Source organism: Aythya ferina (genome assembly GCF_964211825.1).
Source record: "Aythya ferina genome assembly, chromosome: 1".
Taxonomy (NCBI): Eukaryota; Metazoa; Chordata; class Aves; order Anseriformes; family Anatidae; genus Aythya; species Aythya ferina.
In genome coordinates this window covers 122,238,374-122,262,684 of record NC_140296.1, presented here as the reverse complement: position 1 = coordinate 122,262,684, position 24,311 = coordinate 122,238,374, and the positions used below count along the sequence as shown (strand labels likewise).

The 24,311-nt window shown below is 52.0% G+C and overlaps 1 long non-coding RNA gene across 1 annotated transcript; it reads right to left on the bottom strand.

Moving 5' to 3' along the window:
* Positions 1–9,448: 9,448 nt before the first annotated feature.
* On the bottom strand, positions 9,449–15,143 carry LOC311425152. The gene is made up of 2 exons (XR_014686241.1): positions 14,479–15,143; positions 9,449–11,833 (listed from the first exon to the last, which is right to left on the bottom strand). It is a non-coding gene; the product is annotated as an uncharacterized lncRNA (long non-coding RNA).
* Between the last annotated feature and the right edge of the window lie 9,168 nt (positions 15,144–24,311).

Below are 24,311 nucleotides of genomic sequence, written 5' to 3'. Positions count from 1 at the left end.
TGCAAAACATAGCAGAGGAAAGAGGTTGCATAGAGCCTCCTTCCCTCGTCCTCCTAGCGTCGTCACCTTCTGCTACTGGTGCAGAGTTTTGGGGCCAGACCAGAGACCTACAGACATGATGCTGCCCGTGTTTGGTGCCAGAAGTGCCTGCTTTGCCCAGCTCAGCCCAGACTGTTTGCCTTCTCCGGTGCGGGGTGGCAATCAGTCACACACTCGTCACCCAACTTGTTCTACTGCTTTGCTTGGACAACGCGGAAAAGCTACAGGAGCCTGGAGGCTTTCTCTGAGGGTGAAGGCAAGGAAAACAAGGCTGCACTTAAAAGCTTTACCTGTGTAATCACTTCAGAAGGGGGCAGGAAGAGGAGGGAAGGCAGCACTTTGTCGGAGCGGTAACAACACATGCGTAGATACAGTCATGCTGCAAAAGAGCACTTTAACCAGGATAGCTCACTTCACTTGCGAAATTATTGGGAAAAAAAAACACCATTGGCAAGTGCTTTGTATGGAGAGGTATGTTGGCAAGACTGTAGGTATGCACCCAGGTCACTGTGGCGTAGCAAAGTTCTGCACATAGCTGCTCGTTGTCTGTGACAGAATTCAGAGTTCGCAGCACATGCAAGGATATTGAATGTATAGAAACAAACAAAAATATTTTTTGGGGGGTAGATTGTTGGCATCAATACCTTAACAGTGTGTCTTAGCTCTGAAATGGTTGGGTCCTTACATTCTTGGACTCACCTCCAAACTCCCCTTCATCCAGAAGCTCAGGCATTAGTTGGTCCTGCTGTGACAGACTGGGACCACAGGCTACTTGAAGCCTGCGGGCTGAGAACTGCCTTTCCCCAAGTGAACGGTAAAAGAATTTGCCTCTTTGTTTTAGGGATCGCTCTCCCCAGTCCTAAGCACCAGCTGAATATTCATGAACCCCCTATGTGAATTGGTTATCTTCTACATGCCAACACAAAGTCCCCATTCTGCATGAGGTGCCCAGGCGCTGGACAAAGCCGGGTGTCTGTTCTAACAGTGGATTTCCCAGACACTGTGCACGCTGCCGTAAACCAGTTATGATTGCCTGCTAAAGCAGTGTCACAACAGAACAAAGACAAAGACTCTTGCAGAGCTGTTGGAGGCAGCTGCAGCTAGTTCAGACTTCTACATCTCTTGACCTAACGTGACTCCCAGGCTGCCACAGTGTCTGGACGAGAAGCAAGAAGGGAAGATAATGTGTTTTTTGTGACAAGTGCTGCTGACTGGTGCAGCCAGCCTAGTTCATAGTAAGAGTTCAGGTTGCTAAGTAGCTTGCTAGCGCAGAGGTTCAGATTCCTGTTTGCGCTGTATTTGTGGTAGGAACAAATGGGTGTGTATGTGCACAGATATATTTAATGGGTTATTTACAGGTGTTCTTGGTAGCACGCGTGAGGGAAATGTGCATCTCCATCTGGGATCTCTCCTGAGGTTGTTGAGGACATCGGAGAATTGTTCATTATGTACTTGACTGAGCTGACATGACAGTATTTAAGAAATGGATGTCACTGAGGAGGCAAACTCAGGTGCAAGTGAGATGGGAAAACAGTGAGCAAAAAAGAAAGGAAGAAAGAAAGGAAAAAAGGAAGGAAGAAAGGAGGGAAGGTAGAAAGAAAGGAAGAAAGGGAAAGGAAGAAAGGAAGAAAGGAAGAAAGGAAGAAAGAAAGAAACAGCACTGATAACTGTCTTGGGAACATGAGCGTTGTTGCCCCTCAGAATGCCACAAGTGCTGCAGAAGTACCTCAGGACAGCATGTGCCTCTGGGCTGGCCCTCCCGAACCAGCGGGGAGCCCTCCTCTCTGGGCACAAGGATGCCCCTTACCCTCAAAAGATGTTGAAGGGCCCCAGCAATTCTGCTTGCTCCATGAGCCAACCCCATTCCCCCCAGCAGCAGCCGGGACAAGCATGCTCACAGCATGGTCCCTAGACACAAATCCTTTCTGCGGCATGAGAGATGCCTTGTTGCAGCCCCAGGAGGAGGAAGATGAAGAGGAGGGACCATTGTGACTATTTCTCTCCCTGTGCTTTAGATGCTTGCAACGAGAAGGGCTCTTCCCTGGTTCCACATTCTTGTACTTCTAACCCTTCGATCCTCATCCTTTTTCTGCCACAAGTTGTCCCCATTCCTGCTGTTTTTCTTTATGCCCCCCCAGCCCAAGCGCCATGGCTCAGTTAGGATCAGCTGACACCCAACCTACAAGGTCGGGTTTTCCCCAGCAGGCCTTGGCTGGAGGCCACACCACTGCAGGCAGCAGGAGGGAACCCAGCCTGGCATTAATGAGGGCAGGAGGTTGTCGTGTGACCCTCTGAGCAGCAGGAGCCTAGCCCAGAAAATGCTGCCACGTGTAGCAAAGCCTAACACTGTAGCCTAACGCTGACCCCAGGCACACCCAGGGCTCTCAGCATCCCAGCTTTGCTCTTTCCTAATCAGAAAAAGACTGGAGGGTGCTTGTTCCTTGCAGCAAAAACCAAAACGGCTTGCATTTCTGCTGTAGTAGTGTGTGTATCTTGCCCAGCTCTGGAGGTGGCAGTGTCCAGTGTCCTGTTTGCAGGACACAGTTGCATTGGGACCTGCCTCTCTTCCCTGCTGCCATTCAGGCACCAAAACTCATCCTTTCCTTGTGCCAGTGCTTTGGTGAGGGCTGCGTGCAGGCTGTGAGATCCAAAACTCTCTTGCCTGGCCAGGCTCTTTCTCTTGCAAGTCCCACACTAAGAAAACCCTTCTCAATGTAGCTCACTGGCAATTGCACAGCAAAACACTCGGAGCTTTACACTACCAGTGTTGTTCATCCCCACTTCTCCAAGTCGAATACAGCAGGGAGTTGCTGACACAGCTCAGTAAGCAAAAGATCACACTTCTTCACAGCCTTAACTGATACCAGATGTAGGGAAGGCCTGGCCCTACAGCCCCTGAGGTGAATGTCATCAGAAGCAATTATGTAGTTTAGTTATTACTGTACCCCTGCACATAACAGTGGTCCCCAACTGGAAGCCTGGAGGCAATCCATAATGCTTGTGCAACCCTGAGAACAGATTATAATCTTAGGAAGCCGCTGTCTATGCAGGCCAGAGACATCAAAACAGCATATTGCCCACAACATGCTCTCTGCACAGTATTGTTATCTAAGAAATGACATATAATATGTGGTCATATCTATCATCTGTTTAGCTATGCCAGCATAATTCACACAAAGAAGTTATGCCAGCAAAATTTCCCTGGTGGACAAGCCTCATCATGGTTTTCTGACAACCACATAATACAAAGTTTTTGTACTGTTCAGAGCAGACAGGCAAGGATCAGACCTGGCTCTCACTTTAAGAAACCCTGTGAACAAAAGCAGTATGCTAAAGGGTAGGTCACCATCAAAGATATTTTCCTGCTCTTCTGGATAAGGAAAACAAAAAGGTTTCTGCCCTTCTAGAATGTGAATTCAGAATATTTTTTTTTGCCAGGGACTTCAAAATCATAATTCTGGGAATGCTGAATGACAGACAGTGCTGGGTCTGTATATATCAGGAGAACTTGTATTTGCAACTGCATTTCTGCAGCAGAGATGTGGCTCTGTTCACACCCCAGGTAGGAAGCAGGCTGGTATAGGAGTTTGTACAGAGCGTGTCTGTCGGCACAGATCTCCACTGAAAAACCGTGGTCTTAGGGCAAGGACATCCCATTGTAGCCTCGACAGAATTAACACGTAATCACTGATGTTTTCCAGGTTGTTTATTTTCCATGCAACCTGAGCAGGGACCTGTGAGGTCAACCACAGACCCAAGGCCAGTGAAATGGCTGCTCTGAGGATGAAGGTGAAGCCATGGACCAGGAGAAGGCCACAGCTGGCTGTACACTTGCCCCATTAGGCATACCCGTGTGCATGAAAGGATGTTGTGATGCTGCACTGCAGTTAAAGGGAGACCTTTAGAGGATGAGGCTAGAGTATAAGGTCCTTGAGTGCATGCTGAAATGAAGCTACCTGTGCTGCATCAGCCAAACACCTCCAACATGCCCCAGCTTTCAGCCTGGCTAAGGATTGCTCTTCAAACATTATCTGCAGACATGATTTTGTCTTGCTGTGTCATTCAGGAGGATCTGCAATATTAATGGGCTGACAGAAAGCCTCACATGTGGGAGGGTTGGACTGTAACATCAGAGATAGAAAGTGCAGCAGTGCAATAGTTGAGATGTGGAGCAATGTCACACTGTAAACAAAGCTTGGCCTCACCTACATGGAAGGGATCATCCAGGTTTGCCATAACAAAGCCTTGCAAAAGCCATGGACCAAATACTGGCTTTTCACTCACTTCAAGAGCACCCCTACTCAGAAAACAGTTAAATGCAGCTTTAGTTCTCTGTGGCTGAAAGGGATCGATTTTCCTGTAACACGATAAGGGGCACTGTAACTAGCTGCTACAGGGCTATGGTATTTGTAACAGGGATGGGGCTTTGGCAGCCCAGGGAGTAGGAGGTGAGAACAAGCCATGAGCTGCTTGTGTGCAGCCGCAACAGATGGGGATGGAGGCAAATTGTCCAGATGAAAATTGTCCATGGGTGAAGCAAAGGCCTGCCTGCAAACACCTGGCTGTGTCTGAACTTGCCCACCTGGAGAGGGTGTTGGAGTGTCAGTCCAAGCCTCTGGAAACTCGGTGGTGTAGGAGGTAAGAGTCAGAGCAGCACAGATCACAGGGTTCATGCTGGTGGAGGGTGCAGAGCAGGTAATGGAGTCTGAATCCAGCACCCTGTGAATCATGAGGATGAGGGAGTTTTGCAAAGTCATAGCTTTTAGGCCTTTAGACAAAGTTTGCAAACGGGCATCTTGGTGCTGATGCACATGCATTGCTCCCAGCGAGGCTCTGGGAGTACAGAGCAGAGGCAGCATTTGACCCGTCCTGGTTTCATCCCCTCCCTCTCTATTGCCCCCACCACAGACAGTGGAAGGATTGTGCAAAGGGTTACCCAGCTGCTTTCCCATCACAGCCCTCTGACCGCGATGGGAGGTCTAGAAAAGATGACTTGGGTTCCCATTCAATCTGCGGGAGACTGAGAGGAGCCACAGTAATAGGCTTCAGACATGTGAAAGGTCACTGCAGAAGGGAGAGGAATAACCCGCTCTCTTTTCCCACTGCGGGAAAGTCAAGCCCATGTGCCTGAAACACAGCGTGAAGAGGCAGGTCAATGGCACGAACCACTTTTAAACAACAAGTTGAGCCCATCACTTCCTGAGTGGGCTGCAGGGCTGCTAGGGATGTGCCAAAGAAACATCTTTGAGGCATGGGTTAGGTTGAGTTAATCCTGTTTTGGAGGGGAGGATGGGTTGGCTGATCCCGGGGCCCTCTGCTATTCTGTGTTCAGTGGTCACATGAATCTTCCTAGTGCCCAGGGACCGAAGGCTGCTATTAAAAGCTTGTGAGATCCCTAATGGTTTGTGCTTCTTCCACAAAACAAAACACAATGGAAAACAACCAAAAAACCACCACCAGCAGCAAAAAAAAAAAAAAAAAAAAAAAAAAAAAAAAAAAAACCATGAAACAAACAACCAAAAAAAACCCACCAAAAAAACAAAATACAACCAAAACTAGATTGACCCATAGTTTATTCGAGAATGAAATAAATATTCCAGGAAGGAAAACATCCTCCACTTGCTCTATAGCCAGGGCTAAAGGGAGGACTGTGGAAGGAACCAGGTCCTGCAATGTTTTCTAAAAGCAAGCTAAACCTTTCCCTCGGGAAGAGCATGAGGGACTAGACATCTGGACGAGGTATCACCTGGGCTCCACCTTAGATTACTCTCCCAGGCAGCAATCTCTGCTTTGAAGCTCTTCTTTAGGACAGACTGAAAAGCACACCATTCAGAAAGGAGAGGACAGCGGGCAGGCAGAGGGAAAAAAAAAAAAAAAAAAAAAAAAAAAAAAAGATATCTTTTTGATTAATAACAAGAGGCTGTTCCATAAACCCCCAGGGGCTCGCCATCACCACCGTGGCATTTCTCATGCACTCAGGGATGGAGCTGGCGGATGTCTCAGATGCAGGACGTGGCGTCCTCCTCGGCCATTTGTGACCCTTGCCAGTGTCCCGACGTATGCATCTGGTGACAGTGACGCCAGGCAGCTTTGGCCTCACGGTAAAAGCCTGGTGGTGGCTGCTGCACGTCCCTGGGGGCTCCCAGGAGGTTCTGCTTCAGCTCCTGCGCCGGAGGGCTGGAGCATGCCGTCCTGCAGCACGGAGCATTGTTAGCAGAGACCAAAACGGGCTGTGCTTGGCAAGCGCAGTGGAAATGAAAAAGAGGGTGACCTAGGAGTATTTCTGTTCTCACTTCATTTTTCCATTGCATCCATTCCTTTTTTTTTTTTTTTTTTTCTTCTATCAAGCCCAAAGAGAGAAGCAGAACAGAAAGGAAATATAAACAGGTTGTCTCGACAAAAATACTACAGTAGGGGAGCACTGTCAGAGAGAGGAAAACAAGAGCTTGGAAAACAAGCTCCATCTTTCCACTCACCCCCTCTTCTGCCTCTCATCCCCTGGTCTCCAGCATCCACTCCTGCTGCCACTCAGGGCTCTGAACAGACATTTGCAGTGCTGCCTCACACGGGTACCAGACAAAGAGCTAGAGCATTGGCCCCGAGGACTGATTTTTGGAAGTGCCTCAGCTCTCCCCACAACATATTGTCAACAGATACAATGGCTCAAACATGACAGCAGCTGAAGGCAGCAGGGATGTTATTGTTCTGAGAGCAGGCAGGATCCCACACCACTTCTGACCGCTCAGTGTGGCCAAGCTCCTTGGTGGGGCACGGACACGGCCATCAGAGATCAAACAGACAGTGCCTGTTCCCTGTGGCACCACCTCCATGCTTCTCTTTGGCTGCCAGGAGCTGAAGATCATGGGTGTCTGCCCCAAACTGAGAGACATGGTCCTTGTCAGATGGTGTGGTGTGACCCCTCCTGTGGCTGGTTCAGCTGGAGGATCAAAGGGTGAGTGGTCCAGAGAGATGTCCTGCAACAGAGCATGCATGGGGAAAGGTTCCTTTGCCACTGCTCAGGCTGTGACACCTTCCCAAGGGCTGTGCTTGCAGTATGGGGTTCAGGGACACAATATGTCCACCAGGCAACCTGCTTTGCCCTTCTTCTCCAGGTCTCCTGCACCACCTTCCTCCATCCCTGTGCAGCAACGATGACAACACGTGGGTTATCAGTGCTCTGCTCCAGCAGCCCTGCAGCTTTGCCCATTCCCATGACAGCATCGTGGTCTGCAGGGAAAGGTTCACAGAGGACAAGATGACAGGAAAGTCCCTGGAGAAGTTACATCTGTAGAGAGCTCCCTTTTGAGACAGAATTGCACCCATGATGATCCAACTGCCCTAGAGTTGGACCCAGGGAAAAGACGTTGATTTTTTCAGGTTTGACTGGAAGTGTTACTGCCCTGGCAATGGGCACAAGTCGGACTCCTTGGCCCACCCCCTAAGCTTGGCTCCCTGTTGCTAGCAGAGCCGCAAGGGCTGGGGAGCTGCAGCTCCAAAAAGCCTGAGAGCAATCGTGTGCTCGCCCACAACAATGAGTTTTTAAGCAAGCAAAGAGTTTACTCAGACCTGCAGGCGGAGCAGCCAACATTTCTTCCCTCCAAAGAGCGGCTCCGAAAACAACAGCCATCAGGAACTACCTTGAAACGGGCCCGTGGCCAAAAGCACATTAGTCCTAATGCAGGGGAGGAGGCTGCAGGAGGCAGCTCCGAGTGCGACCTCAGGCAAGGCACTGCCACTGCTCTGCCTGGGCTGCCTGCACCACAGCCCTGCCCCAAGCAATCCCTCCTGGCCTTTGCTTTGTGCTGGTGGGTTTGGTGGCCGTGCTGCTACAAGCAGACCCTCTGGGGCGGTGGTCGTGCCCTTTAGCAGCAGCTCCTCGGTTCCAGACGGATCCTGCAATCCTCCCGTGTAACCTGAGCCCAACCTGAGCCTAACAGAATTGGCGCTGGCACAGCGAAGCAGTTACACAACGTGGAGGAGGTGAAACCCTTTTGGCGGGGGGACACTCGAGTGACTGTCTGCCTCCGGGCTGTTGTGCTCCCTGTCCATCTCTCCCACGAAGAACAGATGGACCCAGACAATAAGGGATGGCACTGACGGTGTCAGGCTAAGGCAGTCTCCATCCATGTCTCAGGAAAGCAATGCAGAACCTCTGGTGCTTTTCAAGCCACGTGAGCCATGCAGGAGCATTTTGCCACTGTTAAGTAACAGGCTCAGGAAACCCAGCTGGGGTGCTGCAGCCCTTTGAGGTAAATGGAACAACCCAGGCCTCACCAGGTCTGAAAAGACACCAAAAAAAAAAAAAAAAAGGCACCCACAGAGATGCTGTCACCCCTGCACTTGTTGGAAGAATCACCCCTTGGTGCCCAAAGCCAAGCCAGCCACACTCTCACTGCATTTTACCCTGCCTTCTGCCCTAGCTGATGCAAACTCAGGAGTTAGCTCCGGGCTGAGCAGGGGCTAACCCAGCCCCGGGGAAGGAGCCGGGCAATGTGCAGCCTGCATACCTCACCGTACAGGTGAGCATGCCGTGCCGGGCCATGCCGTGCCTGCTCCCAAGGGCAGGGCTTGGCTCAGGCAGCCCTGCTGTGCTGGCACGTGCTCGTGGCAGTGCTCGCATCCTGCTCCTTTGCACGGGCTCGCCGGCATGTGCCCCATCTCATGGGGGGGTGACGCCCAGGGCTGGCACCACCCCGCTGCCAGGAGAAGAGCTCCGACCTGCCGGGGCAGGATTTTGCCCGCAGTATGGTTTTTCTTCAGCCATGAAAATTAATTCCCTGGTAACTGAGAAGCGTGATCCAACTGGTTCTCTGCACCAGCCACACATGCCGGAGCTGCTGGGGCTCCTGTCCTCCTGCAAATGAACACCCATCAATGTTTTCATCTGCACGAGCCATGCAAGATATTTGGAGAGGGGCCCTGTCCCGGGCTCTGCCCCTCGCTGCCGAGTGAAATTGCTCCCCACGAGCTGATCAGGAAAACACTGTGTCTGCGTGCCGTCTCTCCAAGGTTTCTTATAGTCAAAATAATAATTACGTGGCCTGGGAAACAATGATTACTGCCCATGAGCCTGGGAATGGCTTTTTGCTGTTCAGCCTGATGGGAACCGATCGGGCTTCTATGGAAGGGGATTATTTACCTAGGCCCTGAGAAAAAGCAGAGGGGCCTGCACGCTATTGTGTTGCCGAGTCCCACGGCGGTGCAGCCGGCGAGCAGCTTCCTCTGGCTGTCATTAATCCTGGATGCTTGACGGCCTCCACACGTGCATCCTTCGGTTCCCGGCTGCTGGGAAGCCGGGCCATTGTTTCAGGGCTTTTGTCCCGGACCCAGGGCTTTCTGGAGCTGAGGAACCAGGCTTTTCTGTTTGGCTGCGGCTGGCCAAAACGTCACAAAATGACCAGATTGCAGCCTGATGGTCGCTTTGGCCCTTCCTCTTTCTCCCAGAGCCAAAAGAAATCAAAGGAGTTTTTTTTTTTTCCTTTTATGGGGCTGGTGCCCACGGCATGCGTGTGCACACACGTGCTTAGAAGGAGTCGGGGCATGCAGAGAAACCCAAAGAGGCCCTTGGCTTGCAGAGGCCTGTGTGCTTCCTTCTCCTCCAAAACAATGCTTGCGATGGCCGTCAGGAGGTGGGGAGGAAAGAGGAAGATGTGGGAGATGGGTGTCGGTGACTCAGCCGTCACCAGACCATTGCTGTCGTGCAACCGGCAGGTGGGCACCAAGGGACACTCGTGGGCAGCCTGCAATAACAAACCTGCAATAACAAACCAGGCCAGCCATCTGGAGACCTTCAGGACCTGCCACCTCCAGTGACAAAGCAGCACGTTGTCCCCTTGGGTAGCAAACCCACAGAGTGCTGGGCAAAACCAGAAAGAGAAAGGCAGAGATTAACCAAGCGAGTCCCTCCTTTATGGCCACTCACTGCTTCGTGAGGCGTGCAGAGGGCTGAGAAAGCAGCCTGTTCCCCCAGCCGGCTCGCCAGAGGAGCAGCCAGGATCTGGAGAAGGTCTGGCTGACAGCCCCCGTGGATTGAGGAGTGCTGGTGGGGAGCCAGCTCCCTCCCCAGCCCCGCACAAGGCTGCAATTAGCCGGAGGAGACGCCGTGTCTGCCTGCGGTGTGAAGGCTCCGTCCTCCTGGGAGCGGGCTGGCACATCCACGGCCTCGCTTGGGGTTGCTCAAAGGGGCTGGGAACGGGGCCTGAAGATGCCAAAAGTATGGAGAGCAGGTGCTGGGGTACCCGTGGAGGTTTCTCCTGAGGCTTTGCTGGGGGTTTGAGGGAGGAGCTGGCCGGTGGCACTTGGTGCCCACTGTCATGGCTGCATTACCAGCATGCCCTTTGGCAGGATTTGGGGATTTTCCTGCGTGAAGGATGCTACGGGAATACGCGATTCCTGAGCACAGCCCTGCTTTTAGCATCCTCCTCCACACTGTGATTATCCAGCCCCTGATGAAAAACTCGAGTCTGCTGGGAAACAAAGTCCTTGTCTCTGGCTTGGAAAGGCTCAGAATTACCCCGCAACTGTCACAAGTGTTTAATGTGAGCCCTGTTTGGCAGGGGCTGTACAGCAGAGGAGGGAATGGGAGCACACACCATGATGCTACCACAAAGCCTGGCTGGGAAAATCCTTGTGCTTCACCCTCTGTAGACATGAAGGTCCAGGCAGAGAGCTATGGGCTCTAAAAATCAAGCAGAGTGACCAGATCACCTGATTTCCTTTTTTTTTTTTTTCTTTTTTTTTTTTTTCCCCAGTTTGTTTTCGCTGCCCTACCAAAACACAGATGAAACAGAGTTCATGCAGCCTTCCCACGTGATGACAGCGAAGAGAGGTGCTTGAAAAAAGCCAGAAATGAACGGGAGAGAAAGCAGAAAGAGGAGAGCCCTAGCGAGACGACGTTGTTTAGGGTTTTTTTAAAATATCAAATAATATGCTTCAGACTTGCAGTGGTTTTCTGCTTCCTGTTCAGCAGTTTGAACCCAGCCCAACTGTTTTCCTTCTCTTCTGGTCATTTTAAGGTCTTTTTATTTTTTTATTTTTTTTCTTCCTGAGGGGAAAATACATGCAAGCAGAGGGAGGAGACCTGCTGCTGCCCTCGCTGTCCCCACCTGCTTGTGTTGTTTTCGTTTCATTTCGAATAAAGGCTTTGGGAATCCAGAAGTCATTTCCGTGGGATAACAATGCTCCTTTCATAAAGGGGCACCGCCAGGGTCTCCGGTATGCCCCATGCATTGGGTGGCTCTGGGTGTCCCTGGGGATGCTCCAGTCTCGTTACCCACTGCCCCAACCTCAGCTGCACCCTTCTGTGAGCCTGGGCAGAGGGGGAAATATCCTACCCTGCCCAATGTCTGTCCCTGCTACACCCACCCGGGGTCCCCCCAAAGACAGGCACAGCCCCAGCAGACCCTCACCTAGCCCCAGCAGCACAGATGCCTTCTGCATCCATCACTGCAAGGCAAAGAGAAACATCCTAAGAAAGTACAGGGCAGGGACCAGATGTGACCAAAAACACACTAATTTAAAAGCTTGCCATGTGTAGAGGTTTTCCAGAGGCTGCCAAAAGTTAATGGCAGGTGGACATGCCCCACTAGCTCCAGTGAAGGCAGTGCCATTACCTGTGTCCACACAGGTGTGTCAAAGCACTGTGCTTTGCTCAGCTCACGCAGAAAAAAATCAGGAGAGCTGGGAGAAAAAGCAGACATCTCGGTTACCTGCTCTCTGCTCCAGTAATACCATGTGCTCTGCTCCTCTGTGCTTCCTAAAGAGCTACTTGCTTGGGCTCTCAGCAGGCATGGATCTGTAAAAAAAGCAAACTTGAGGCTCAGGCTGTTTGCTCTCTTGCAAGCCACAAAAAAAATCTTTCTCTCTCTGCTGGTCAAAAAGCCTTCAAGTTTCAGGCCACTTTGCTTTAGAAGTAAACTATCTTCTGCTTTGCGCAGGGAAAGAATCTGTGGGCAGGAAAAAAAAAAAAAAAAAAAGGTTAAAAAAAGCTCCCCTCCTCAGCGAGCAGTGCTGTTTGTCACCCACTTGGAAATTTATAAACTCTTTTCTCTGTATTTATCTAACTCGGCTATTTTGGGATTTGCTGGAGCTGCCTGTGCTGGTGGGGTGTGTGCATGGAGGGTGCCTGTGCTGCCGTGCTGGGGCTGCTGGTGGTGTGACAGCCACGGCCAGCAGCCACAGAGGGGCTCAGGTCCCCCAGTGCACCTGCCCAGCTGGGGATGACAGCCAGGGACTAACACCCTGAAGCAGGGCTCCCCCCTAATTTGACACAGGCTTGAAAGACCACAGGCAGCCATGGAGAGTGCGCTTCAGACCCACGCATCTTCAAACCTGAAACGGGATCGGCGTGGGCTGCGATCTGGGGCAGTTCAGCCCCAGGTGTCCCCATGCAGCGGTGGCACATCTGGGCTCAGGAGGCCACCACTAGGAGATGGCAGCGTGGCTGTCCCATCCATCAGCAGGTAGCTGCGCTCTGCCCCAGCCAAAATCCCGGTCACAGCCGCTGTGCATCCAACAACCACGCACGAAGTCGATCCCCATTTCCTGGAGGCTTCGTGGCAGCGACGTTTTTCAGCTCCGGAGTTTTGACGAGGGCTCATCTTCCAGTAGCCAGGAGGTCATGGTGTCTGGATGGATTACAACCTGAACATCTGCATCCTATTACACAGCGATGGTGATTATTTTTCAGCATTCCCCAAGCCTTCTAGCAGTGACAGTAGTGATTAAAGCCCGGAGTGGATTCCTGAGCAGCATTTCAGCTTCCTTTACTTTCGCATCCTGATCATAAACAGGAGAAGAGGGCTTTCCTTGGGTGCTGAGTCAGGAAGCCCCTGTGCCTTATGGTGATGCCGACGTGCTGATGAAAGCCCGGAGATGTCAACGGAGATGTCAGCTGAACAAACCTGCCAAGGGGGATGCCAACAATAGCAGGATGTCACTGCAGCTCGCAGGGAGGATGTTCCCATTCACTGAATTGGCTCCTGCACCACACGCCTTCCACTGGCCCAAGGCATGAAGCCAAGGTCTCCAGGAAGCGACCACAAGCAGACCCTGGTGGGGTCAGCATGAGCAGCGTGGATTTGGTTTCCCATCCTCAGAGCCAGGAAGGGATGAGGATGTGTGCTGAGGGCAGCTGTGGGCACTACCATCAGCAGCTCTTGCTAAGTCCAGAGCTGTTCCCGTGACAAGGGAGCTCCACAGATTTTCTTGCCAGAGTCTAGGGCTTGGAGAAAAATGGGTTGGGGAGAGCAAGGAGCCAAGAGGAGCAGGATCAGTCTAGTCAAGCTCATAGAAAGAGTCTGGAGCAGCAATCCAGCCTCCAAGCAACCACTCCAACCAGGAGACAGGCCCGAAATTTCCTGACCGAGGAAGGATTTTCATTTCTCTCCTCATTACACAAGGAGACGTTAACGAGCCCACGTTTCTGGGCTGTTGGTTTTGGGCTCGCGCAGGTCAGCGCTCAAAAACCTCCTTTCACGGTAGTTTTCCCTGCAAGATTTTGTAAGGCAGCCAAGGGCAGGAAGCTGTCTATAAATGAGCACGGCTGCCCTGGGTGGGTCTCGGTGCTGAAAGCAGCGGCTGTCCACAGCCTGGATGCGGCCAAGGAGGCGGGAGGAGGGCAGGCTCGTCTGGCCGCTCGCCCCGTCCTTTAGGGACAAGCACTGCTGCCCGCTTGCCCCTCACCCCCTGTCTCCATATTTTTTCCCCTGGGGGCTAGAGGAGAGTCTGGAGATGTTGCTGGGAGGAGGGATGGGGACGGCCACATGCCACGCTGGTGGCCAGAGCCAGCCAGGGGTGCTGGCGATGCTGGTGGTGTTGGTACATGCAGTGGCTGTGTCGGGGGAGATGTAAGGGGAGAGGTAAATAAAAGGCAGGCGCAGCCCTCGAAACAAGATAAAAATGAGTCAGCTCCACCAGCTGATGGCCAGGGGGGTCCTGGAAGATGTCAATGTTCCTGCCTTACTTTCTGGAAAACATCCAGCCTCGCACACATCCCCCAGTGGAAAACTACTGCAGCAGGAGCCACAACCACGGCCGAGCCCAGCTGAGATGCCCGTGCTGGAGCAAGCTCCACACTTGATGATCACTGCAGGAGGATATTCCACCTCCTGCACCTTTCCAAGCATCCCCTGTCCCCAGGAACTCCCCTGGGGTACCCCTAGATGCCCACCACCTCCTCCACTGCTTTATCCTCCCCTGCCAAAGCAGTTCATGCCCACAGACCAGCCCACAGAGCCCACCTGCAATGAAGGCAGCAGGACTCGCTCCTTTCCTTTGCTAGGGGGTAATTTAAGGGCACTTGGCTGCTTCTCCCTCCCCATCCCACAGCACTCCTGGTAGTAGCAGCAGGGAAGCACCAGCAGCCTGGATGCATCAGCCAGGAGGCAGCTGGGATTTTCAGCCTACTTCTGATCTTTCTTCACCTGTGATTGCCCGTACCTGCTCCTTGCTTCTTGCTATCTAATCACATATCCTCAGATGACCGTGTTCGGGCCAAAAGCCTGGCGCGTGGACCGAGACACAACCAAGGGCACACCACGGTCTTCATCACGGGTCAGGAGATAAGCATTCCTCCCTTAATGAGGGCATCGTACACCTGGCACGGCGGTGCCCATCGCCGGGAACAGGAGAGCCTTTCACTCCACGTGCTGGCATGGCCACAGCAGCCGTAGGACAGGGGGTTGATAGCAGATTAATCAGCTCAGCACCTCCAGATGCAGGAAGATGGAAGTGTACGGCTGCCCTTTACTGGAGGCAAAGCAGGACTTGGGTGCTTCTCGTCCGCTGGCTGCTGGGGCGAGCCCATCCCTGGGGAAAAACGGCAGTATCAGCTCTACCTGGTGCCCGGGAGGCAAAGTCCCCCGGGGACAGGAGCCAAGCCTTTCCTGGATGCATCTGGCCACGCTGAATTACTGAGAGCAGGGATCTTGAGGCTGTAGGTGGGGCAGAGAGGTTTACAGGTGGCTGGCATTCAGAGCCTCTGATGGAGAATTGCCCCTCTGGTTGCTGCAGCACAGTTTTTCAGCTGTGGAGGAGCACAGGCAGCTGCCGTGAATGTTTGCCCCCGGGGGAATTACTATTCTTGGTAGCCTGATGCAGCCTTTGGGAGCATTACAGTGAGCCTGAGATGAGCAGATAACCCCCAGCCACCCCCTTCTCCAAGAATATCCACAGCCCAGCCTTTGCCCTTGCTGGGTGAGCCCCAGACAGCCTCTCCCTGCCTCATCAGAGCAGGGAGGTGGATTTTTTCCTCCTTCCCTTGCTACTCTCCACATCCTTTTCCCTTGCAGGCAGACAGCGGAGCAGGAACTCATGGTTGCCCCATGTTGGGCCACACACTCAGACTCTGCTGGGATTGCACTGGAAATGGGGGCACTGTGTTCCCAACACCCCAATCACCCATTTGATGTCAGCCCCCAAAGTCCATCACACCAAGCTTTGCAGGCAGAAGGTGGGCATGGTGCTCCCACTGGGAAGGTGACCATGGTCCCCAGCATCAGCTGGACTCACTTTGTTGGCAGCATGGGACCAATGGGACAGGTCATATCCCTAATCCCACCTCTACAACCCTCTAATTGTTGATGCCCATCACCCCATGCCACAAGCTCCTCGTCAGGCTCTCACCAAACTATAAGAAGGAGACCTAATAATGCCACTAGTTATGCCAGAATAAGATAAAAGAGGATGTTTTCCCTATGAAACAGGGTGCCCAGCACCCTGTGTGTCCCTTGGGAACCCTAAATAAGCCCAGTGGGTGACACCAAGCCATGGGGACACACCGTGGCCAGGCACTGCACTTGAGGGACTCATGCAGCAGAGAGTGCAACGTTTTGTCCGTGAAACTTGGGCTCTGTATAAGCAATGAGCAAACCCTCAGATGCCTTGGAACCGGGCTTCTTCCCACCCTCCTGCTTCCACGTGACTGGGATCAGTATAAAAGCCATCTGCACTTTCCAAGCCTCCCGAGTTTGCCAAAATTGGTCTGGGTTTGTGGAAACTGGCTTCCCGATGAGACCTCGGGCACTTCCTGCTTCAAATACCGAGCCTAAAACAACACAGCAGCGCTCTTTGGCATGGCTCTTTTAGCCACGAGTTACAAAACTCATTGATTTTGAAATCTTTAACGTCAGATGTCCCAGCTTCCTACAGGCTGAGCAGCGCAACATCACTGGGAAAAATTTGGGCAGTGGGTGCCTCAAAGAAATGTCAGCTCCAGGTTGCTGACACCAGCGCCAGGTGATCCTGTGCTATTAAACAGCACCCTGAGGTCAAAGGCAGGCAGATTAACACGGAGCAGGCACTAGAGCTGCTGTCCCCCCTGGTGGGGATCGCTGAGAAACCCTTTTAGGGACCTGGAGAGCAGGAAAGTGCATTACAGCTGGCCACGCTGCTGCGTTGGGTCAATGAAGCCTTTGTTCAAAGACCTCGTAATCCAATATAAGAGGAACAAGAAAGATGAAATCATCAGGGCGGAGAGGAAGCCAAGGGCTGGAGGAAAGTGTGATGTGTACCAGAGCTGCAGGGACTGAGGCTCTCTATTCCTAATTAACAGACTCGCTTGTCTCATTTTCTGCCCAAACCACCCTATTAGCCTGTTAAATACAGAAGCCCCCCCTTACCCCCGTGCCGTGTACGCAGCCATCCTGGCACCACCAGCCGTGTCGGCTGCCTTGCCACAGGTTGTATTGTCAGAACTGCTTGATGGCTGCATTAACAGCTTCCTTTTTATTGCCAGCTCTAAACCTCCTGTAGAAAAAAAAAAAAAAAAAAAAAATCATATTTGAGGCTCCAAAGTCTCAGGAAAATGGCTAAAATATCACAACTTTTTAAAAGGATTTTTTTTAGGGGTTTGTTTGCTGCTCGGTTTCAGAAATGTGAGGCTTGTAGGCTCATTTTTTCACCCCCCTCTGTGATCCCCCAGATGGATTTTAAATCAAAACATTGTGTTTTTGGTAATTACATGGCTGGGAGATCTGGGGTTTGGCTGGAGCAACAGCAACAGGCACCTGCGCAGGGACCATCAGGTTTCAGTCATATTGAAGGTGAGCAGCAAGGTCTGTCCCTCTGTGCTTAGGGCTTGGGGAAGTGATATTTAATATGGAAAACATGGAAGTGATTTACATGTGTTTATGACTGCTGATAGACATTTGATGTACAAAAGAGTATAAATCACATAGTTTGTTTGGAGAAATGATCGCTATCGAGAGGGAATGGAGGGAAATAGCCCGGATTTACAGGTATCCCTGTAGGTAACACAAACACAACCCCAGCAGGAAGCAGAAGGAGGTGCAAACCGAGGGGAATACAAACAGTACGCATGCTGCTGGAGATGGGACAGAGGAAATTAAAAGGTGTGGCTTGCTCTGTCACCTTGCAGAGCTGCAGCAAGGCAAAAATTCAGCCAGGAGCCTCCCGTTCCACATTTCCCGTAGTGGAAACACAGCCCCCTGAAGGACAGGGAGGGATTATTTTCGCCTGGCTGCCAGTGCCAAGCCTCTGGCTGTGCTGCAGCACGGCCAACACGCTGGTTTGATGCCGTGGGACTGCTGCAGCACAGCTCCAGCCCCTGCTCCTGGTCCCACCCGGGCGGATTTGGTTGCAGCCACGCTCCCACCGGGGACGGAGCCGAGATGGCTCCTTGCACTTTGCATACTGCAGTGAGTCAGCCTCAGCGACGCCTGCTGTTCTCAGGAAAAGCCGGGTGATGTGACTCATTTTGTCACATCGGTGCAAGGCCAAGCACTTTGGCTGGCTCAGCTACTGGTGCTGCACGGACCATCCTCACCATGCCAGGGCCGCAGGCATCCCCTACAGCCCCTGTACCTGCACCTGGAAGCACCTGGCCGTGCCATGGGGCTGTGCCATGGGGCACAAGAGGTGTTCCCCCTTCCTGGCTGCCATCCAAGCCTTGGGGGTTGCTGCAGCCCCGGTGCTGTGCCTGAGGAGTCGCACCGACTGCCCTCCGTGCTCTTTGTGCCCTGGGGAGCGCTGCCGGGCACGTGGGCTCCAAAAGTCACTTAGCCAGGGCTGGGCTGACTTGCTGACACAGGGCCTGCCCTGGCTCAGCAATTAATTTGGATGCAAGTGGCGTTTGAATGTTAATTGTTCTGCCTAAGTAACACCATGTGTGGAAGAAGAAGAGCGAGCGCTTTTCCCCTGATCTGGAATAACTCCATTTATAGACGCGCTCTCTGAGGCAGATGAGGCTTCACGCAGCATCGCCTCAAATTGGTCTGAGTGCTGAGTGGGGCCAGCTGAGCCCTGAGGGTCCTGGGGGGGCAGGATCACCCTGCCAAGACATGCAGGGCCCCCCCCAGCCACCCTCACCGCCGAGATTTGTCTGGGCTGGGGCATCATCGCTTCCTCCTGCGCCGCTGGCTGGGCGCGGGGAGGAATTTGGACCCCGTGGCTCTGGTTACGAGCACACGGCATTAAGGAGGGACAAAGCAGACAAGTCAGTGCCAGTAAGCTTCATTGGCCAGCCGAAAAGTCTGGCATTTGGATGACGGATGGAGGCTAAAGTACCTGGCTGCATCCAGACCCCGTGCTGCCCAAGGGGGGCTGCAAGCTGGAGCCTGCACTGTGCTCCGAGGAGGGGGGAGCAGAAAGTGCCTCCCCCTGCTCATCTGCAGCTTTGAAAGCTCTTCTGGGGAGAAGGAGCAGGGGGGGAGCTGGGTAAAAGGCTGCTGAGAAATATTTCAGTTTCCAGCTTAACTTGAGTCATTTGGAACGGAAAGTTTCCATTGCCCAATAAATCTAACACACTCATTTACAGGGAAAAGAAAAAAAAAAAAAAAAAAAAAAAAAAAAAAACAGGAAGACAATTTTGGTGCTGGCTTGAGGGCTTGAGGAAGAGAACAGCGCAGGGCAGGTGCTGGGGCACACCACCCAGCAGGTACATCTTGTTCCCAGCCGAGGAGGTGCACAGGGAGCGGGGGGGGGGCAGGGGACACCAGGTATGTGTGCCACGGAGGGAGAGCCTGCTTGCTCATGCTGGCAGGGCTCGCAAAGAGGAAAACGTAGGCTTGGATCAGAGCTGGTGAGGAAAGCAAAAAAAAAAAAAATAAACACAACCAACCAAAAAAAAAATCTAAACCACACAGCTTTGCATGGCATTAAAATGCACGAGGAAATTTTCAGGAGGTGAACACCGGTTGGCACTGAACATGAGGGCACTGTCACCGTGCTTCTGGGCAGATAGATGGCAGTCCAGAGAGTCGTATAGCTGTCTGCACAGGTTGGAGAAACAAAATTCCTGCTAACACGGCTCGTTCTGGTCCATCTGAGAAATACCATGCTTCCAGTCACTGCCCTGCTACAGGACAGTGGGGGCCGGGCGGCAGGAGCGATGATGCTCCCCTCATGACCAGCTTGCACATAGAGCCAGAAACCAACAAAAATATTTACATCCAAGGCACAAGAAATGCTAGGGGTTGTGCAGACAAAGCCCTGCAACTGGACAAGAGATGGATTTGTAAACACCAAGCAGGATTCAAACAAACAAAGCAAGCAAGCAAGAAACCCATATCCATTAAGAATATCAAATATCAGCAGGGAGAAGAGCAGAGCAGCGTCACAAACAACAGCGGCAGCTTTTCTGAGGAGCAGCCACAGGCTCGGGGATGGCTTCTTGGCTCAGCACAGGCTAAGCAAGCAGCAAGGCCAGCAGGACAGAGGGCTGGGAGAGCCAGACCACCCTCTGCATGTCACCTTGGATGAGCCACGTGCTGCCCTCCTGCACCATGCAGCGACACAAGGAACACAGATCACCACAGTCACACCTCCCTTTCCCCCAGCCAACGATGCACAGCACGGTCTGTGCCAAATGGCCACGCTCAGCAGGACAAACCGCAGCTTAAATGTCCTAGCAAATGTTTAGCAAACCCGCCTCGAGTCCTAGCCAGTGTTTGCAGGCTCTCAGAGGTGGGCTGGTGATCACAGCGTGTTCATGCCTTGCCTGACAGGGTCTGGCTGGAGGTCTAGGAGGGTTTGAGGATGCTTTTAGGGATGTTCTGTCAACAAATTGAAGGGAAATGGAAGGAGAAAAGCAGAGATCACAGTGATTTTAATGGTCTTCTTCTGTCAAAACACCACTGTGTACCTTGCATCATAAGCATTTCAAATATGACTCTGGCACCTATGTTTTATCTGACCAGGATTTTGTTATGGGGGTTTTCCAGCTTGTAAGAGCAGACCACGGAAAGAAATCAATAAAAGCTACATTTGATGTGTGGCCTCTTACAGAGTGATTTTTAGATTGAGCTGTTGCCCAGGGTACATAGGCAAGAGCCAGCGTTTTGTTCCCCTGTAGCCCTGTTGTCAGCATTACAAGACGCTTGCTGGGCTGATATTAGGGTTTCTGCCCATTAAGCCTCAGAGTTTGGCACATATTGCAGCTTTCCTTCATTATTGTTCACACACCCGGCCGGCCTCTCTGTGAACTGAGAAGGGGATGCACCTGCTCCTACCTCAGAGTTTCGTGTGAAATTTCCAGCATAGCACGGGCAGCATGTGGGCACCAGACCAGCCCCTCCAAAAGCCCTGCCTGCAGTGCCCACGGCACAAGGTACAAGAGAAATGGGTGTCAGGGCTCTCCCAGGCTGTTCCCACAGTGGTGCTTTAGGCTGCATTTTAAATATGGAGTTTTGCCAATTTATTTATTTTTTTTTTTTGAGATATTTCCTGTTCAGAAAAACACGCACGGAACCCGCTACCCTCCTGTTTACTAACCACGTGTTTTGAAGAGCTCAGTCAGCAGGCACTGGTTTCGAATGATAGCTTGTTTTTCATAAATTACACATATTTGGGATGCAAACAGTGACTATTTATTGAAGCATTATTTTCCTTTTTCTTACTTTGATTGCAGGGTGAGGGTTCAAAGAGATTCCGCCTGAGCACATGAAGAGTGGCCTTTGCTGTGGTTTCCTAAGTAAAAGAGAGATGTTAAACAACATAAACAGGTACGTGGTCCTCCACTTTGCCTGGAAAAATGTACATCCTAGCAAGTGAACGAACTGCTTGCTACAGGTTCTCCGTGCTGGGAGAGCACAAGAACAGAGAGTGCCCGGGAACAGGGCCACGTTACCTGAGAAAGTCCCCAGGGTAACAGGAGGCCAGCCTTTGGCCAGGTCAGCCTCCTCACCCGGCCACAATGTGCTTTGCACCCTGCTCACAGGGTCAGCGGCTTCATCTCCAGCATGGTGCAGGGGCAAAGGGAGCCTGGGCTGTGCCCCTGTGACATGTGGCCTGCGTACGCATGGAGAGGGATGCAGGAAAATACAGCCTATGTCTAGAATGCTATGCCCATTGTATAATGCATATCATATCCATACTGCACATGCCCATCACCTGCAGCAAGACCTGGGATGCCTTTGCTGAGAGCATCCTTTTTTTTTCCAGCAGAGATGCTGTTGGGAGTATGTGGTGCCATGCAGGGATGAGCTCGTGAGGTCTCATAGCTGCTTTCACCCCGTGCAGCACTGGCTCAGAGCGCTGCTGTAGCCCAGGTGGGCTTGGCCAGCTGGAGAAGGATTTCTACCTCTGTTCCAGTCCTACCCTTGCTGTGGGCTGAGCACAGAAGCCCCCAGGCACTGCTGGAGGGCTCTGCCTCCAGAGCAGCTTCCCCAGCCCCTCCTGGGGCCAGGAGCTTGCCCAAAAGCTGTGTGTTATGTGGAGGTCCTGGGGACAGCCCAGGACTCCCGCTGGCCCATCCTCCGATCCTGCTGCAAGGTTAAAGAGTGTCACAGGCAGATTTATGCCTTCCCATTGTGCGAGTGCCCTTTCTCAGTTCCTGCCAGGCACTGAGAGGGGAAGACAGCCCGCTGCCGTCTTCTTCTTTTTGTTAACATTGGATGCGCACTCCCTGAAGCCATACATCGAGCATCTGGCACCGCCACCCCCAGCACGCCAGCACTTCATCATCTGAAAGCAGGGGACACCGCTGGCGATCTGCGTGGAGGTAATTCTTGTGCCGAGCGAGGTGCCGGTGTCTCTCCTCCATCTGCTCCCCTCCTCACCGCAGCGATCGTCTCGGGCAGCTGGAAGGTCTCTGGCTGCTTTCCAGCGGTTCGGATTCAGGATCTCCTCCCTTACTCTGAGGCTCTTCTGCGGGTTTGTATTGTGTTAAGTTTCAGGAAGCACAAGGAAAACGAAGATCTTCCTATGCCAGGCTCCTGCCCTAAGCTGCTTAGTCTCCAGGGAACAGAGAGCAGACAAAGGGGGAGGAAGAGGGCATAATATCTGAGCAAAAGATCAAGCTGGTGAAAGAATATATTATTCATTAAGTGCATCTCCAGGACAAGTAACAGGGAGTGCAGGAACAGAGCTTACAATTGTCTTAGGTACAGTTGTAAAAAATGTATGTATGCGTTTTTATCTCCACTTCCTGACAGCTGTTTACTTCTTTGGGGACAGGAGTCAGCTTAGCCACCATTTCTGAAGGTGGGTGTATTTATAGAGTCCCACTGATTTCACTGGTGATAACAGGACATGCATGTGATGATGTGGGTGCCTGCACCTCCCCCGAGCCCAGAGTTTCCCTGAGAAAAAGCAGTTTTCTATACAGATTTTGCCCCCTAAATGGCTTTAACTCCAGCACAGAGATACAAATTAAGTTGCCAGTGCACCACCTACACCCCCTGGATTTTCCTTCCCATGTGAGCCCTCACTTCCAGTCCCCATTTGGGACAGCAAGCAGAGTGAGCCAGCCCCGTGAGCTGGTGGCTGCAGGGCCACCCCATACTTCAAAGCAGGTCCTAAAGCCTTTCTGCTGAAAACTGAGCCAGGAGCCAGGGGCACAGACCCTCCGCGGCGTCTTCCTCTGCCCCTCTCGACCCCAAGGAGAGGTGACTGCACTGTCGCACAAAATTAAACTCGTGCTTTGTTCTGCAGCCTAATCTCTCCCTCCACAATATGATCCCGAGGTTTAATCTGATTATGAGCCTTCATATCACACGATAACAAACGGTCCCAGCTGCCAGGCTGAGCAGTTTAATGAGATGCCGCGCTGACTGTGAAACAAAACACGGAGGAGAAATTTCAGACAAAGGAGGGGTTTGCTCGGTGCCATCCTTGGGTCGTGGTAGGCAGGCTGCAGGGAAACGCTCGTGCAACCCATATCCTGTTTGAGGCAGACCACTGCACGTGGGAAAGGAGGAAAACCTGCTTTCTGCAAGAGTTTTGATGGAGAACCATCAAAAAAAAGTGGTCGTCGCTGTATGGCCACAGCCCCAAGATGCCAACCCGATGCTCGCTGGCCACGGGGGTCTGAACACAAGATAGAGGAAACACCGTTTATCTTTGTTCAGATGTCACTAGACCTAATCTAAACATAAGTCTGAGATGCCTCACATGACTGATCAATGCCATTGTTTGTTAATCCAAATGCAATCAGACATTATTTTTTTTTCTTCCTGCCCAGATAAGAACCACGCTCCCCCCTCGGAGCTACAGCCATAACGTAATTCCCTCTCAGTGGCTAATGGCATTCATAAATTACTCTCAAGACCTATTGTTCATTTAATCTTTTTTGCTGCTATTAGCTCTGGTCACTGATCTGTTGCCTCTCCAGCCTACAGTATTGTAATGACAAAGCTAGAAAACAGACAGACTCTCCGGCTGAGGTGTAAAAAGCCAGGTGGGTGTTGCAAGGAGGGATGGACACCACGAGCGACTCAAGAAGCTGGGGAGAAGCTCAGCCCCGAGACAGCCAGGGGCTGGGGAGCACAGGGAGGAACACACCGAAACAGACCGATCGATTCTGGCCAGAGCTCAGGCCTGCAGGAGATGATGAATCTGTTGGCTCACAGCCTTGGGAATTCGGTTCACTTCAAAGACAAGCAGACCACGGCAAGCCTTTCAACCAGCCTAACCTGGTTTGCTGGAGGAAATCATTGACGATAGTCGCTCCTCCTTTGAAGCTGCAGTTATTTTTTAAGGGGACTTGACCCTTTGGTGTTCTTTTCTCTTCAGCACAGCATGGATTAGTACTGTCTATGTGACGTGCCACTATGGGAGATACTGATGAGACCCCATGTGGTTATTCACACTCAGGTGAACTACACCTAGAAAAGGTGCAGAGCAGGACTGCAGCAGATATTTCATCAGAGAAAAAAAGAGACCTTAAGAGTTTGGCATATCTAGTCATGCTCTGCTAAAGCCAAGGGAGCTTATGATTACCCTTGTGATGGCTGTAGAGACAGCAAAACCTTATGGAGGGAGAACAGCAGCTAGAGTCTGTGTTGGTACAAAACCAGACAATGCTGGCTGTGAAC